The sequence below is a fragment of the Aquarana catesbeiana genome, linkage group LG02, assembly GCF_042186555.1.
Source record: "Aquarana catesbeiana isolate 2022-GZ linkage group LG02, ASM4218655v1, whole genome shotgun sequence".
NCBI classification, from domain to species: Eukaryota; Metazoa; Chordata; class Amphibia; order Anura; family Ranidae; genus Aquarana; species Aquarana catesbeiana.
The window spans coordinates 744,234,482-744,250,034 of record NC_133325.1 but is presented as its reverse complement, the minus strand read 5'-3'; the positions used below and the strand labels follow the sequence as shown (position 1 = coordinate 744,250,034).

Below are 15,553 nucleotides of genomic sequence, written 5' to 3'. Positions count from 1 at the left end.
TTGTATATGTACCTTTTTGATTGCGCAGGTTGTAAAAGAATATTGTCCTTACAACTGTGCAACTATGTCAAAGAATACAATGCCATGCAGAGTACGAAGCATTTAATATGGCCAGCCAGCAGTCAATCCACGGCATACAGACCACATGTGTAGCACCATTGAATAGGTTACGTTAAAGGTTTGTGCCATGTCTCATTATTACCACTATCATTTCTGCATAACAGGGCGGTATGGCTCTATGCTCCCCGCTGCCCCCCCTAGCGCCGGTATTTCTCCTCTGGGGGCGGGGGTGCACCTTTGTATCTTCCTGGCAGGGTGAGAGAGGAGACGCTTGGGCCCTACGTCTCCTAAATGCGCCCACTAGGTGGCCTCACCTGAGTGTGACGCTTCTCTCCCTGCCATCGGCGTCCCGGATCCCTTCCGGACGCCACACTCACGCGCGCGCGCCCTCGGGCGCGTGCGCGTGACGTAGCGGCGCCTGCGCAGTTGCGGCGGAAGCGACGGGGACGCCAGAAGGTGTCTTCCTTTCCGGAACGCCGGGGGGATCACACCAGGGTGCACAGCTGTGCTGCTCCCTTCCCCCCAATGGGGGGAGAGGAGGGAGGACGCAAGGCATACTGGCACCTGAAGGGAGTTAGCCAATTGGCACTCCCTATAAATATGGGAACACCTCAGGGGACATTTATTGGATTCTTCCCAATCTGGAGACAGACTACACAGACTGAGAGATAATACTGGTAAGCACATACGGAATGATTGCGATACTTCTTTAGCGACTTGGTTCTTTTAAATCATTGCTGACCTTGTCATGATTTATTTACATCTTAACTTTTCAGTATCCAGAACATTTCAGTTCTTTTATTCAGTTCCGTTGAATTAGGTAATTAGTTCCGACACCACCCTTGCATTTTCACATCGTGTGTCACCTTCACTGTTTGATGATTGTATTGTACACGTTTGCCCAAAACGGTTTCTTTTCACTAGCCCCCACACATTTTCCTCCCCCCCCCTTCCTTTCTCTGTCACACACCCTCCTTTCACCCCACACACATCCCCTTCTTCCACCTTTCCACATCACTTTCCCCTCTATCACTCCCCACCCCACTTTCCCTTTTTTCCCCGCCCCTTTCCTTCCCTCCCCCCCCAGCACCCCCCTTTTTCCGTCCTTTCCTTTCCCCCCCTTTTCCCTTCCCCTTCCCCCCTTCCTACCCTGGTCTTCCTTCTCCTCCCACCCCCTTCTTTCCCCTTCCCTCTTTCCCCTTTTTCCCTCCTCCCCTCATATTCACCCCCTTTTATCACTGTAATCTAATCTGTTTGGCCTTTTCCTTCCCCTCTTTCCCTCTCCCCCCCCCCCCTTTTTTCACTCCGTTCATTCACTGGTGGTTTGTCGGCACCTTTACCTTATTGCTTTTTACACATATTTTCTATGTTACATGGGGTTTGACTGGCAGTAGGGCATTTGCTATTCTCCACTTGCTTCATTTTCACATACACACTTTTGGGTTATTTTTTTTCTTTTTTTTTTTTTTTTTTCTTTCACTTCCCCTCACATTCCCTTCCTTTCCTTTTTCCCCCTTTCCTTTTTCCCTTTTCCTTCTCCCTTCCCTTTCAGCTTTTCCTCCCCTTTCTCCCCTTTTCCTTAGCAATGCCCTCTGCACACCCATGCACTTACTAATCAACATTTCTATAGATCCCCACAGTTGGGGAATTTCCCAATCTGTGTGGATCAACTAACCTACCCCTCGCTCTTTAGTATTTAACACTTAATATTTTTCTACTTCTAGCATTAACGTGTACCCATTCAGGTGCTTTTCGGGTTGTTCGTTGCCCCCTCCTTTCCTTCCCCCTCCTACACGGGGGGCTGACAGATGTGATCCCTCGCAAGATACATTTGGCCCACCGCCCGCTCCCCTGGGAGTTGGTTCGACGCGGGGGAGACAGGGGAGCAGAGGAGAAATTGTACCACCTAAAATAATCTACAATGCTTAAACTGAACGCGAAAACGTCAGAATTCCTGTAATAGGTAATTATATGATCTAGGCACCTTTAGTAGATGGTGCACATATGTAAGTTTGGTACTGTTGGATTTAATGCTATGTTTGACACATGTTGACCTCTTCACAGTGGACAACCATCCTCTGAAGAAGACCCGGGAAGGGTCGAAACGTGTCAGGATTTACGTATACAACTCCTGTTGTTCCACATATATGTACTGCATTGACCTCATTTATAGGCAATATTTGTTGTCACCTATTTTAAGAATCCAACATTTAAGATAACCTTGGTTGCCCTTTAATGCATTGTGCCTGGCACTTGGTTTAATTGTATTCTTTGTTTACTGTAATGGTATGTCATATTCAGTTCATGTCTTGACTCGAATAGTCAGTACTCATTCTCAGCGATTTTTATAATATGCTATTTATATTTTTTGTACTAATAAAACTGAATTTTTTCAACTATTGATATTGTCATTGGCTGCTTTAAAGCCCCGTTAGGGGGTTCTTGTATAATTTGGTGGGCATAAACCCTTTTGACTTTTTGACCTTTTTTGAAAGCTAAAAAGTGGAAATATTTGTTTATGGCAGAATGATACTTAACAACCCCTGCATGGGTAACACTTTGTGTGATATTTGGAACTTCGTTCTAAATAAAAGTGGGCAAAAAAGACCTAAAACAAAGATTTTGATAAGTGGGCTGCATTCTTAAAGCCACAGTGGCTAAGTGGTTGGCATTTCTGCCTAGCAGCATTAGGGTCATCGGTTTGAATCCCAACCATGGCACTACCTGCCAGGAGTTTGCATGTTCTCCCTGTGCCTGCGTGGGTCTCCTCAGGGCACTCCAGTTTCTTCCCACACTACAAAGACATGCTGATAGGTTAATTGGCTCCTGTCTAAATTGGCCCTAGTGTATGTATGAATGTGAGTTAGGGACCTTAGTTTGTAAGCTTTTTGAAGGCAAGGACTGATGTGAATGTACAATATATATATGTAAAGTGCTGCTATATAAGTAACTGTAATAAATAAACTACACTAGAAATAATTCCCACAACCTTTCAAAAAAAAAGTATATGAAAAAAAGAAAAAACACAAATACAGAAAACACAATATGAAATCACCCTACCCTCCTCACAAAAACATTTTTTTTTTAGTTTATATATTTTTTTTATTTTCAAGAAAATTCCACTCTACTCAGCCCTATGGTAATCGTTGTTGCACTCATCATTGGTGAGGTGACGTTCCCAGAACACCACATTTCCAGCATTAGGACTAATGTGGGTTGGGCTGCAGGGCCGCCATCAGGGGGGACAGTCCATACACATGTAGGGGACCCAGGCCTCCCAAGGGGCCTGGGCCCCAACCAGGTCTGTGGGCGGCGAGGGAGCAGAGCAGTGAACAGCGGTGTCCTTGGGTACAGGCAGGATAATAGCTCCTTGCTCATTTTCACACGGCAAGCAGGCGGCAGCTAGCACCAAGGGCCCAGGAGGGAGAAGACCATTATCGCCTCCCTAAGAAGCAAGCAGCAGCGGGTGCAGCATACCCGGCTCCCCCCAGAGCCTGGATTCCTCCAACCTCCTCTCCTCTCCTGGCTCCATTCACAGTGACGGCGGCCCAGAGGATTAGGACTGGTGGAAGGCGCAGGCAGCCAGGGATCCACTGAGAGGAGCAGAGCACCCTTATTGTCACCCAGAAGGAGAATGAGCCCTGCCCCGCTGCTGGCCATCATGAGCGACATGGAAGGTACCGGACATCACACATAGTCACCTACCCACAGATAAAGACTGGGACAGGGGGGCACAGGAGGGACTGCAGATAGGGACAGGGTGGAGGGTCTCTCTCATCCTCCTTCCCACCCCTCTCACCCTCCCCCTCTAAACCTCCCCTCTCTCACCTCCCTTCTCTCTCTCACTCCCCTCATTCTCTCTCTCACACCCCTCTCACCCCCTCTCTTTCTTCCTCTCTCTCTCACCCCCTCTCTCTTTTACCTCCCTCACTCCCCTCTCTCTTACCTCTTCTCTCCCTCACCCCCTCTCTCTCTCATCCCCCTCTCTCTCTCACCCCCTCTCTCCCTCACCCCTCTCTCTCCCCCTCTCTTTCACCCCCCTCTCTCTCACTCTTCACCCCCTCTATCTCTTACCTTCCTCTCTCTCACCCCTCCCTCTCTCACCCTCTCTCTCTCTATCACACACCCATTCTCCCTTACACCCCCTCTCTCTCTCACACCCCTCTCTCTTTCTCTCACACCCTCTCTCTTGCCCTCCTCTCTCTCTCTCACCCCCCTTTCACCCCCTCCCACCCCTCTCTCTTACCACCCTCTCTCACTCTCTCTCTCTCTCTTTCTCACCCCTCTCTCTCCCTCACCCCCTCTTTTATCCCCCCTCTCTCACACCCCTTCTCTCTCACCCCCATCTCTTTCCCTCTCACTCCCCCCTCTCTCTCTTACATCCTCTTTCTCCCTCTTCTCTCCCCTCTCTCTCTCTCTCTTTTTACCCTACCTCTCACCCCCATCCCTCTCTCTTTCCCTGTCTCCCCCCCCCATAAAGGACATGGTATGGGGGATGGGACTAGAGAAAGAGGAAGACATGGCATGGAGGAGATGGGACTGGAGAAGGAGGAGGACATGAAATGGAGGAGGACATGTTATGAAGTATATGGGACGGAGAAGAAGGAGGAGAAAATGGTATGGAGGAGATGGGACTGAAGGAGGTGGAGGACATGGGATGGAGGAGATGGTGCTGGAGGAGAGGGAGGACATGGAATGGAGGAGATGGGACTGAAGGAGTGAGACATAGGATGGAGGAGGAGGAGGACATGGAATGGATGAGATGGCACTGGAGGAGGAGGACATGGGATGGGGGAGATGAGACTGGAAGAGAAGGACATGGGATGGGGGAGATGGGACTTGAGGAGGAGGACATGGGATGGAGAAGGAAGAGGACTTGCGATGAAGGAGATGGGACTGGAGGAGGAGGGCATGGGATGGAGAAGAAGTACATGGGATTGAGGAGATCGGACTTGTATGAGGAGGAGTACGTGGGGTGGAGGTGATGGGTTTGGAGGAGAAGATGGGATTGGAGGAGAAGATGGGACTGGAGAAGGAGATGGGACTAGATGAGGAGGAAGAGGGCATAGTATGAAGGATATATTAAGTTGTAAGAGTGTTAAAATAAAAGTGGGTGCACTGAAGGACTCGGTGGGACGGCCACTAGGCACATTCAGTGGGATGGCCAGTGGGCAGGCCAAAATTTCTGATGGCTGCCCTGTTGGGCTGGCACATTATATCTATGTCTGGATGAAAAATAGAAGTCCAAAAGAACCATACAGAGTGTTTGCTTGTCTGCCATTAAAACTTTTGTATTTGCTTTCTAGATTTATTTCCTACATAAAGATTTTTTTTAGCTGTACATTGATGACTTGCCTCTGTCATGGAATAAATATAAGGCATTCCAGGGAAATGACTGCAGATATTCTTGTCTGCACAGCTTGGATGAAAAAAACTGTAATACATTTGTTCTTATTGAATGTTTCTCCTGTTATTGAGCAAAATGCAGCATTTACAAGTATAATAGGACTTACTGTAAATGAAAAGCAACTATTGAAAAAAAGGACCTAGAAAGAAAATAATCAACAGGAGCAAAACTGTAGATCTTGGTGGGATTGAAAATGTTTTTTTTTTTCATAATAGGATAAAACTTCAGTAAATGCTTGCAATCAAAGTGAAAATCCATTACCACCACAGGGGTTCAAAACTACCGTGCACTATTTTACATTTGAGGTTTCATTAGACTTTCTTCATGGAATGGAGAAAATGTGCTCTTTTGAACTCAAAAGTTAACCTGACAATTGCATGACTCTTATGATCTACTGTTAGCCAGCAGCAGCTGGAAAATGTGGCAAATCAAGGAACTGCATGGGTTGAGTCCTGAAATCTATCAACTGACAGAATTGACTGCTACTTGAAGTGTTATTTATAGGGTATCCCACAGAAAATAACTTTTTGTTATACAGCAGTTCACTAAATAGATCAGTCAGCAGATTTCAATTTAGTCTAGTAATGTCTAGAGAAGGCTTTCTTAATCAGGATTCCTTCAGAGGTTGCTAGGGGTTTCTTAAAGTAGAACTATAGGCAAAACGTTTTTCTCACATTGGATTAGCATAAGGGAGGCTTATAACCCCTGCCAGATTTTTTTACTATCTGTGTCCCATTGGGGAGATTTACCTTTACCTTCTATCCCACTGCCAAAACAAGAAGTGAGCGGAAATCCGTGCAAATTAAGGGAATCCCCTGCCAACCCACCACCCAGGTCCCCAGAACTAGTTTCCCCATTGGAAGATTTCCCCTCTATTACTTATGGGGACAACTTAAAATTTGTGATTTTCTTTTTTTTTCACTTTCAAAAATGGTAAACAGGACAAACAGAGAGGTTCAATCTCCCCAACGGGGACACAGACAACATTAAAAACCTAATAGGTGATCTAATCCATCCCCATTCAACCCAAAACCAAGTTTCACCTTTAGTTTTGCTTTAGAACGTTTAGACAGTGTGGAAAATTGTTCTCCACCCTCAAATGACCACCAATGTAAGGGGGCAATTTCCCATGGACATCCAACATAACTGGTCACTTATACACTGATCACCAACGTAAAGGTCCTTTTCTTCTTGACCACCAATGTAACAGGCTCTTTTCCACTGACAGCAAGTGTAAGGAGTCACTACAGTTTTCACAGTTTCTTTTCTGGTCATTATTATTTGTTTAATTGAATTCTTATTGCCGTATGGAGAAGGGGAGTGTTGTAAAATAATACATGCCGAGTGTCAAATACTGTAGCAGTGCCATTTTCTTTATGTTTCTATTTCAAATATTCTAAAGCTTACTGATCATGGTAATGTACTGTGACCTGTAGATATAATTCTTTAATAGCAGGGATTCCTTGAGACCTCAAAAAATTTCAAGAGTTCCCCTGGGGTGAAAGAATGTGAAAGGCTGTAATGTATCTTTTAGTTTTGGCTGTAGCTATTGAGAATAATTTTCTGCAGTGTCCAGGCTCATTGTAGTATTGTGAATTCCCGATTATATGCAGTTTTCTGTTATCAGTCAAATTTTAATAAAACATGCCAAATTCATTGGTTTACCACTGATTATTGCTCTGGAATGGCAACATGGTGTTAAACAGTCAGAGGCAGAAAGTCTATTCCCACTACGGGCTGACTTTGGACTTGATAGTAGCTTCACAAAACATCCCTGTTCATTCCTTGTTTAATTTGTATATTGGGGTAAGAACAAGGTACAAGATAATGCAAACATTACATCAAAATACAACAGTCTTCAGTAAAGTATGATAGCAGCCATCGGGGTACACTGGAATGATGTTCGTAGAATGTAGTTCTCAGGTGCAAGACATAGAAGAATTAAAAAAGATAACATCTCGAAGATATAGGATCAACCACATGAGACTGGTATACATATAACAAATAGTTAAAACCAACTAGTAGTGTTATGGTAGAGGAAATTCAAATATTACAGTAGCATGCCTGTGCATGTAAAGGTCATTGACCCTGGTGGCCCTTTGAACAAGAAGAAGAGAGTACTGAGAAGAATAAGAATAGCTTGGGAACGAAAGTAAAGTAGAGAAAAGAAAAGGGAGGTAAAGAGGGGGGGTAGAAAAGGAGGGGGTCTAGGATAATGGGGTAAAAGAGAAAAGCAGGAGTAGGGAACCACAGGAGGCTGCTGGAAAAAGAAGGCCTCAATATCCAAATAAATAGTGTTGCATATTTTGGGAAGCAATAAAGACTCGGTAATGGGTCACCCAGGGAATCCCTGTTCATTCCTATGAGTGAGCTGTACTTCAATACTTCAATTCAACTACCTATAAAAACAGAAGCTGGTAGGGATGGTGTCACTGAAAGGCTCTACTGTACCAGACTGTTCTGCTCAAGGAAGATCGCTGTAACAGGGAGGAAGGCGAGAATTTTATGGGAGGCTCTAGTTAGGTTGGAAATTGATTAGAGGGACAAGTTCACTAAACGTGAACTCATCCTTTAAAACCCAATTCCAGTTCCACAAGAGAAAGTGAGTGGAAATCTCTCAGACAAATTTCACCAAAACATGTGTCGCCTTTAGAAGAATTCACCTTAATTCCTGTGCTGAAGAAAACTGTATAATGCTAGATTTCCTACCATTTTGTGTTTCCGTGATGATGGCTCTTCCATCATTGCTCAGAAGCTGCCATCAAGTTTTTGCTTCATGGAATGATTTCAGTACTGGCTCCACTATAGATCTGTGAAGTCACTGTTTTCTCTGACTGCATTCAAGTTTTATCCTCTTTTGAGCTCCGACGAAAGGGACGTGATTTTGCCCCCGAAACACGTTGGCTGTTTTATATGACTTTTTTTATAACAAGAATTAAAATTAGCTTGGACTTTTTCATTTGATTTTTGTCTGATGCTGCTTTTGGTAATTTTAAGGTTTCAGCTACTGCTGGGTGCTCACCAAGGGAAGCCTTGCTGTGTGGAAGCCACATTGCCATAGCAATAAAGCTTGTTTGAATTTTTCCTTTATCTGACAAATGCAAGTATAAGCATTCCTAGTGCTTTTTGTATCAATAAAAAATGGACAGGCATTTTAACACTTCCCCCGTTTCATTCAAGAAAAAAAAATGAACGTTTGACTATAAATACATGTTAATGAGGTTTTGAATATGTTTGGTGGTTGCGAAGTAACAGACAGTTTGTATTTTGTACACCGATGATGAGTTCTCACATATGCAACCTAAATGTGAAGTAAAACCTCCCCCAAATTGTGGCACTAAATAAAACAAAGGTCACTCATCCAGCATTTTCATCACTCTGAACACGTACAGTCATTTATTCCTGTCCATTTATGGCTTCCTTTGATTCTGTTTCCATACTGTAATTTATGGCTGACAGAGAAAGACGGACCTATTTACTTGGGGAAGGTAGAAAAGATTAAAGTTTTCAAGCCATATGGTGCGTCTTTCAACACGTGACCCATTAAGGGTAATACCGTTAAAAGTCATGTCATCAGCTGTATTTATACAATGTGTCTGCATTCCATCCCATCTGAGCTGCTATGCAGGGGCTCATTGAGTGTATCCTTTCCACCATGTCAGGTAAGCTGATCCAGCTTTCAAGAAATGAAAATAGAAACTTGATCGGGTGACAGGAATCTTGGAGCATCATTAGGCTGAAGACACATATCTCACACGTCACTGCAGCCAAAAAATAATAATGCTGTAATGTACAGTGCGCACAGATATATAGACTGTGTACAGGACACCAGGGATGGGTCCTGGCTGCTAGATATGTATCACCATTATTTGGGTTATGATCCCTTTAAGGGGAATGATAGTGAGCATTTTTTTTAGCACTTGGGATTAAACTGACCTGCGAGATAGGCTGAGTCGGTCTGCTGAGACACTGCTGGGCTATTGTGAAGCTTTCTGGAGCCATGGAGTGGGGGCATTAAAATTTTGTGGTGGGACAGTGTACACTGGTGGTGAGCCAAAGCTTTGTTTTATACCAGAGGTTATGGACTTTTTTGTTTATTGTATGCTAAAATTAAGCTGCTTTGTTTGCTTTGTTGGATAAATAAAAACTGCCAAAGACATAACTGACTAGTGATGCGGACCCACAATATCATAACTGATTGAGATGAACAAGTCTGCATGGGTTTGTTCCCAAACAGTGAATCTTGCTTGACGTTTTCAAACTCTGCTCCAGACCTCTTTTGAAGCCTATGGGTCATCAAATCTTGTTAATAAAGAATAAGTTCATCTTTCCTCCAATAAAAGGTAAACTAACTTAGCATATCCTGGCCACCCCTCCAGACCTTGTTGCACATAGCAGCCATGATGCCTAGTGATATTGGTGTACCTGTGCATACATTGTACCACGTAGTGAGTATAATGCTCATAATGGCAAGTGCTCATTGGTCAGTGTGACCATGTGATCATGCTGACTAATAAGAAACTGTGACACCTTACTGAAATCCGTGTTAATTTCGTCAACAAAATTATTTTCACCATCATTTTCGTCAGCTGCATGTTTTCAGTAAAGAAAACTAAACGAAAATAAAGTTTGAATTAAGTCAATTGACAAAAACTATCACAAAAAACAATTCCAATCTTTGTCAACGAACGAAAACGGAACAAATATGTGAGGGAGGGATATTTACCCACCTGATCTTCGGCTTTCCTTGGAGCTCTGCCTGTCTGTGAAAGCCCCAGCCCTCTGATAAGGCTGCCACTGTCTGCCGGCTGCCAGGGAATTCTGAAACCGTGCCCTGCAAACCACGTGGTGAGTGTTTCCCCTCCCAGCAAATTAGCAGTGCTTAGCAATGTGTAAAATAACAGCCTCCCAAGACCATCCAGTTCTCTGCCCTCTGTACTCCTTCACTGCCATTTACTTCCCCATCCCCACTACATGTTTTTAGATTTTTACTCCAGGTGTATATAATGAGTTTGGAAATTCTGGAAAAATGCCTAAATAATGCATTACAATTTAACTAAACCCTTTCGATTTTAGTCGACTAAAATGTAGTAGAGATTTTAGTTGACTAAAATACAACTAAAACTAAAACAATTCAAAAGACTAAAACTAAAATGGCATTTTAGTCAAAAGATTATGACTAAAACTAAATAGAAATTTGAAATCAAAATTAACACTGACTAAAAGAAGAAGGCTCAGATGCACATTTCATCAGCCAGCATGGTCACGTGGCTGCACTGACCAATGGGCGCTTGCCATTATGAGCATTGTGATGGTTACTCACTCTTATTTAATAAAAGCTGCAGATTTAACCCCTTCGCACCTAAGGGTAAAACAAATCTTAATGCCTGAGCACAATTTTGCAACTTTGACATGTGTTAGTAAACTGTACATATCATCACAACTACTTTGTGCATCCAGGTGGATTATACTGCGTTTTTTTCCAGGACAAATTGGGCCTTTGTTAGGTGGTAAATGGTAATGGATATCTCTTGATTTTTTTTTATTATTTATCAAAGGAAAACTGGCCCAAAATAGTAAAAAAAAAATATATTTTTACATTTAGCTGCATATTTCTTGCCAATACCATAACCTTTCACCATAGAATAACCCAAATTAAATTACATTATCCTGCTCTGGACGATAGCAGTATATATATATGTGTTCTGACTGATCTAAGGAAGGGCGCGAGCATATCAGTCCGAAACGTAATCTTTGTCTGAACAGATGATTGTAACGATTTTGTCTGGAATGACTCTACTTGCTTTGTAATCTTTTTTCAAAGATTTGATGGAATAAAGCAACACATTTTTAAGTGCAGCAACCTGTAGAACGTTATTCTTATATATATATACACATACATGTATGTATATTACCTAAAACACACTGACACTAACTGACACTGATACTAATTTAAAAAAATACTGTCCAAAAAATAAATAGACCCTGACCTTTAACCCTAACACTAACCTTGGCACTGACCTAGATCAAACCTTGATCTAGGTATTTTTTTGTATTTTTTTTCATTCATTTCATTATTATTTTTTTTTACTCTGCAAGGAGAGAGAGAGATACAATGTATCTCCCTCCTCCATTCACAGAGAAAAAACAGGGGGGGCAGGCTTCACAGTGACTAATCACTGTGATAACCAATTAGACACTGCCATAACTATCAGGTGACCCAGAATCGGGGGTTCGGGGCTCTCCGTGAGACTCCAGTCTCTATGCTGGGAGCACACCATCACAAAGGGAAATTCTCAAAATATGCACCCCCCCAACGGAAAAAAGTGCAGTCCAGTGGGTAAGCATATTTGTGTGAGGTCGGCGCGAGGGTGTTAAACATTGAACACTAGCTTTTAAAATGACATTAATGTGTTAAGGCTTATATGAGGTTTTAGTGATTGGATTTAGGCTTTTAATCGAAAACTTTACTAGGATTGGACTAGTGGATAGTGCAATAAATGTTGCCAATTGCTGTGAAATATACAGTATTGACACTATATTATCAATTTATTAGACTGTGATTATTTTATGCAATGGAACAAATATTTCCATATCTTCTTCCCTGAATAATAATGTTCAATATATGGTAAATGGGAGTAATCATTTTTGTTTGGTATTAATATATCCCACCCTTTCTTTGTCTCCAACAGTAAGGATTGCATTCAATGAAAAACAGGCTGTTGATACCCAGGAGAGTTCAAAAACTCTCCACCACGTTTCATCTACAAGTCCCACCCTTACGAAGAGGAGAGGAAATATTTGGCCTATACTGAAGCATTCCTCAAATCACAAAGTATCTCACACCATTTTCTTTGCAAAGATATGTTTACTTAAGTAATTCTCACACCAGTCTGGGAAAAGATCTGATCTTTCTGAGTGTAATAAATTAAATAATTTCAAACAGCAACTCAATTCAAGAGAATGCGTTTTGGTTTTCAATCAAGTTCACTGGGGCACAGTAACCATCTGCTTTCAAAGGATACTTCAACTTTCTATGGAGTCATGAAAGGGTTGCCGGAGTGTTGGAAGAATATACAATATCTTATGTCACAGTCATTTTGTATTTTACTTTTTCTCCATCCTAGCTGAGATCTGTAGCTTAGACTCATGTATTAAAGCAAACCCTGTTTGACTTCATAAATCCAGCACTGCTCTCTGCCTACTGCCAATGCCAGAGCACAAGACAAAGGACCCCGGACTGTTATGTAATAGGCCAAGAAAACTGTTAGATTTTAGTTACGTATAAGGGGAACCTTTAAAAATTGGTATGGCATGGAGGAGTTTAAAATCTGAAGTTGTGCTATAATACTATAACTTGAAATGCTGTTTTAGGATGTCTTAAAGTGGTTGTTAACTCACTTCTACAAAATCCTCCCATCCTCTCTGTACTATAATAATAAGTGTCCCTGTGCCTGTGTAATGTAAAAAAATCTGCCAATCTGTACCTTTATATACATAAGCAATCTCTGAATTGAGACTTTCTTAAAGGCAACCAAACATAACAATATATAATTAAAAAAAGTATGATTTATTGACACACGAATAAAAAATTCCCACAGGGGACAATTAAAAACAATTTTGTATACAAAACATGGAGATAGGAAGTAGTGATACCCAAACTCGTAAGCTGATTGATTGTACTACAGCAAAAGTGATTTATTGTACAGTACCCAATCCATGTTATTGATGTAGTACAATCAATTAGCTTATGAGTTTATTTGTGTTTTAATAAATCATACGTTTTTATTCTATATTGTTATGTTTGGTTGCCTTTAAGAAAGTCCCAATTCAGAGATTGCTTATGTACAACAAAACAGGCATGATGGCAACCCTGATTCAGCCCTAGATGAAATAAATAGCATTCAGATCTGTACCTATATATCAGGGATATGCAATTAGCGGACCTCCAGCTGTTGCAGAACTACAATTCCCATGAGGCATAGCAAGACTCTGACAGCCACAAGCATGACACCCAGAGGCAGAGGCATGATGGGACTTGTAGTTTTGGAACAGCTGGAGGTCCACTAATTGCATACCCCTGCTATATATGCTCAGTTCTCGGCACATAGCTGACTTGTCAGCTCTCTTCTCTCTCGGCTCACAGTTCCAGTGGGCGGGGCCGAGCCCTCCCGCTGATGTCAGCTGGGGCAGAGGGGGAGAGAGGAGAGAGAGAGCCAACAGTCAGCTGAACGCCGGGAGCCGCGCTCATATAGGTACTGATCGGCAGATTTTTTTATATTACACAGACACAGGGACACTTATTATTATAGTACAGAGGGGATTACAGCATTTAGTTATAGATATGAGAGCAGTAGCAGCTGGGGGGGGGCACTGGTAAGAGCAGACAGGAAGTGGAGGGGTAATGAGGACAGAGGAGACACAGGAGAGCAGGCTGCATATGACAGAGGCATGTATGCTGACAACAGTGTCAGGGCTCAGCAGCCCTGATATATCGGAATCAGCATACAGAGGGTAGGGTATAGCCAGGGAGGATCAGGATCACTGTACTGTATAACATGCTTTAAGAGAACAGGGGTTAAGAAGCGCTGTAAGTGCTATCACAGCTTGAAGAATCAAGGTGACTTTAAACATCCTGAGCACTGAGCAAAAGGAAAGCAGCTTAACTCTTTTATGTAGTGGGGAAATGTATGATGGCGGCAGTCTCCAATCCCACTGCTGTGATCAGAATTTGATGACTGTGCTCCCAGACTCACTTTGCAGGGAGATTTTTCAGCTTGCGGAGCAACAATCAAAGCAGTAGCAGCCTGTAAGTAGTCATCAGCTAGGTCACTTAACTCCACAAGTTAACCCTTTACACACAAACAGTAGTTGCAACGTATGAACTAGCATCGTTCACAGCATCTGCTATAACGATTCTGACTCTTAAGAAATGTCTGTGACACTTGTTGCCACACCAGACAGGAAGGTAATCATTTTTTAAATATAGTGGCTGTCTTTAAAGAGGAAGTGATCCTTTATTTACTGATTAGAGCACTTAGAGATATAGCTTAATGATTCTGAAATAATGATTTAGTGAAAAAAAGAACAAGTGGTGCAAGACACTAGTTATTAAAGAGATTGCAAAAACAGACAATAGCAAAAGTAAAATACAAAGGATTAACAGTTAGAAGTACTTAAAAAAAATAATGCTATGCAAAGTATGATGTGCTCAGTGTAATGCCCCGTACACACGGTCGGATTTTCCGATGGAAAATGTCCGATCAGAGCGTGTTGTCGGAAATTCCGACCGTGTGTGGGCTCCATCGGACATTTTCCATCGGATTTTCCGACACTCAAAGTTGGAGAGCAGGAGATAAAATTTTCCGACAACAAAATCCGTTGTCGGAAATTCCGATCGTGTGTACACAAATCCGACGGACAAAGTGCCACGCATGCTCAGAATAAATAAAGAGATGAAAGCTATTGGCCACTGCCCCGTTTATAGTCCCGACGTACGTGTTTTACGTCACCGCGTTTAAAACGATCGGATTTTCCGACAACTTTGTGTGACCGTGTGTATGCAAGACAAGTTTGAGCCAACATCTGTCGGAAAAAATCCTAGGATTTTGTTGTCGGAATGTCCGAACAAAGTCCGACCGTGTGTACGCCCTATAAGTCTGATATGACAAAGTCACTGACTCTCTTAGCCATCTTTAATGGTTTATGTAGGGGGGGGGGTTAACAGAAATGACGTAACCAAAGAGTCTGAGTGGTGTGTTGTTTTGAAAAGTTTTCTGATGCTAGAGTAGACACTCCCTCAATGTAAATGTTTCTAATTACATCATCTTCGGATGACAGGGTTTTACAGTCAGACAACCAACATATTATTGAACATAATAAATTACTAATACCAAATATAATATGGATTAGATGAATATATAATTCAAGACATTTAATGTGACCAGTTCGTATGCTGTACGTTATAGCATAGACATAGTTACATAGTAGGTGAGGTTGAAAAAAGACACAAGTCCATCAAGTCCAACCTATGTGTGTGATTATATGTCAGTATTACATTGTATATTCCTATATGTTGCGGTTGTT

General features: G+C 42.3%; 1 long non-coding RNA gene across 1 annotated transcript; it reads left to right on the top strand.

Moving 5' to 3' along the window:
* The first annotated feature begins 503 nt into the window (after positions 1–503).
* LOC141130091 (uncharacterized) lies at positions 504–12,416 on the top strand. Its single transcript, XR_012241986.1, has 2 exons — positions 504–737; positions 12,160–12,416. It is a non-coding gene; the product is annotated as an uncharacterized lncRNA (long non-coding RNA).
* The last annotated feature ends 3,137 nt before the right edge of the window (positions 12,417–15,553 follow it).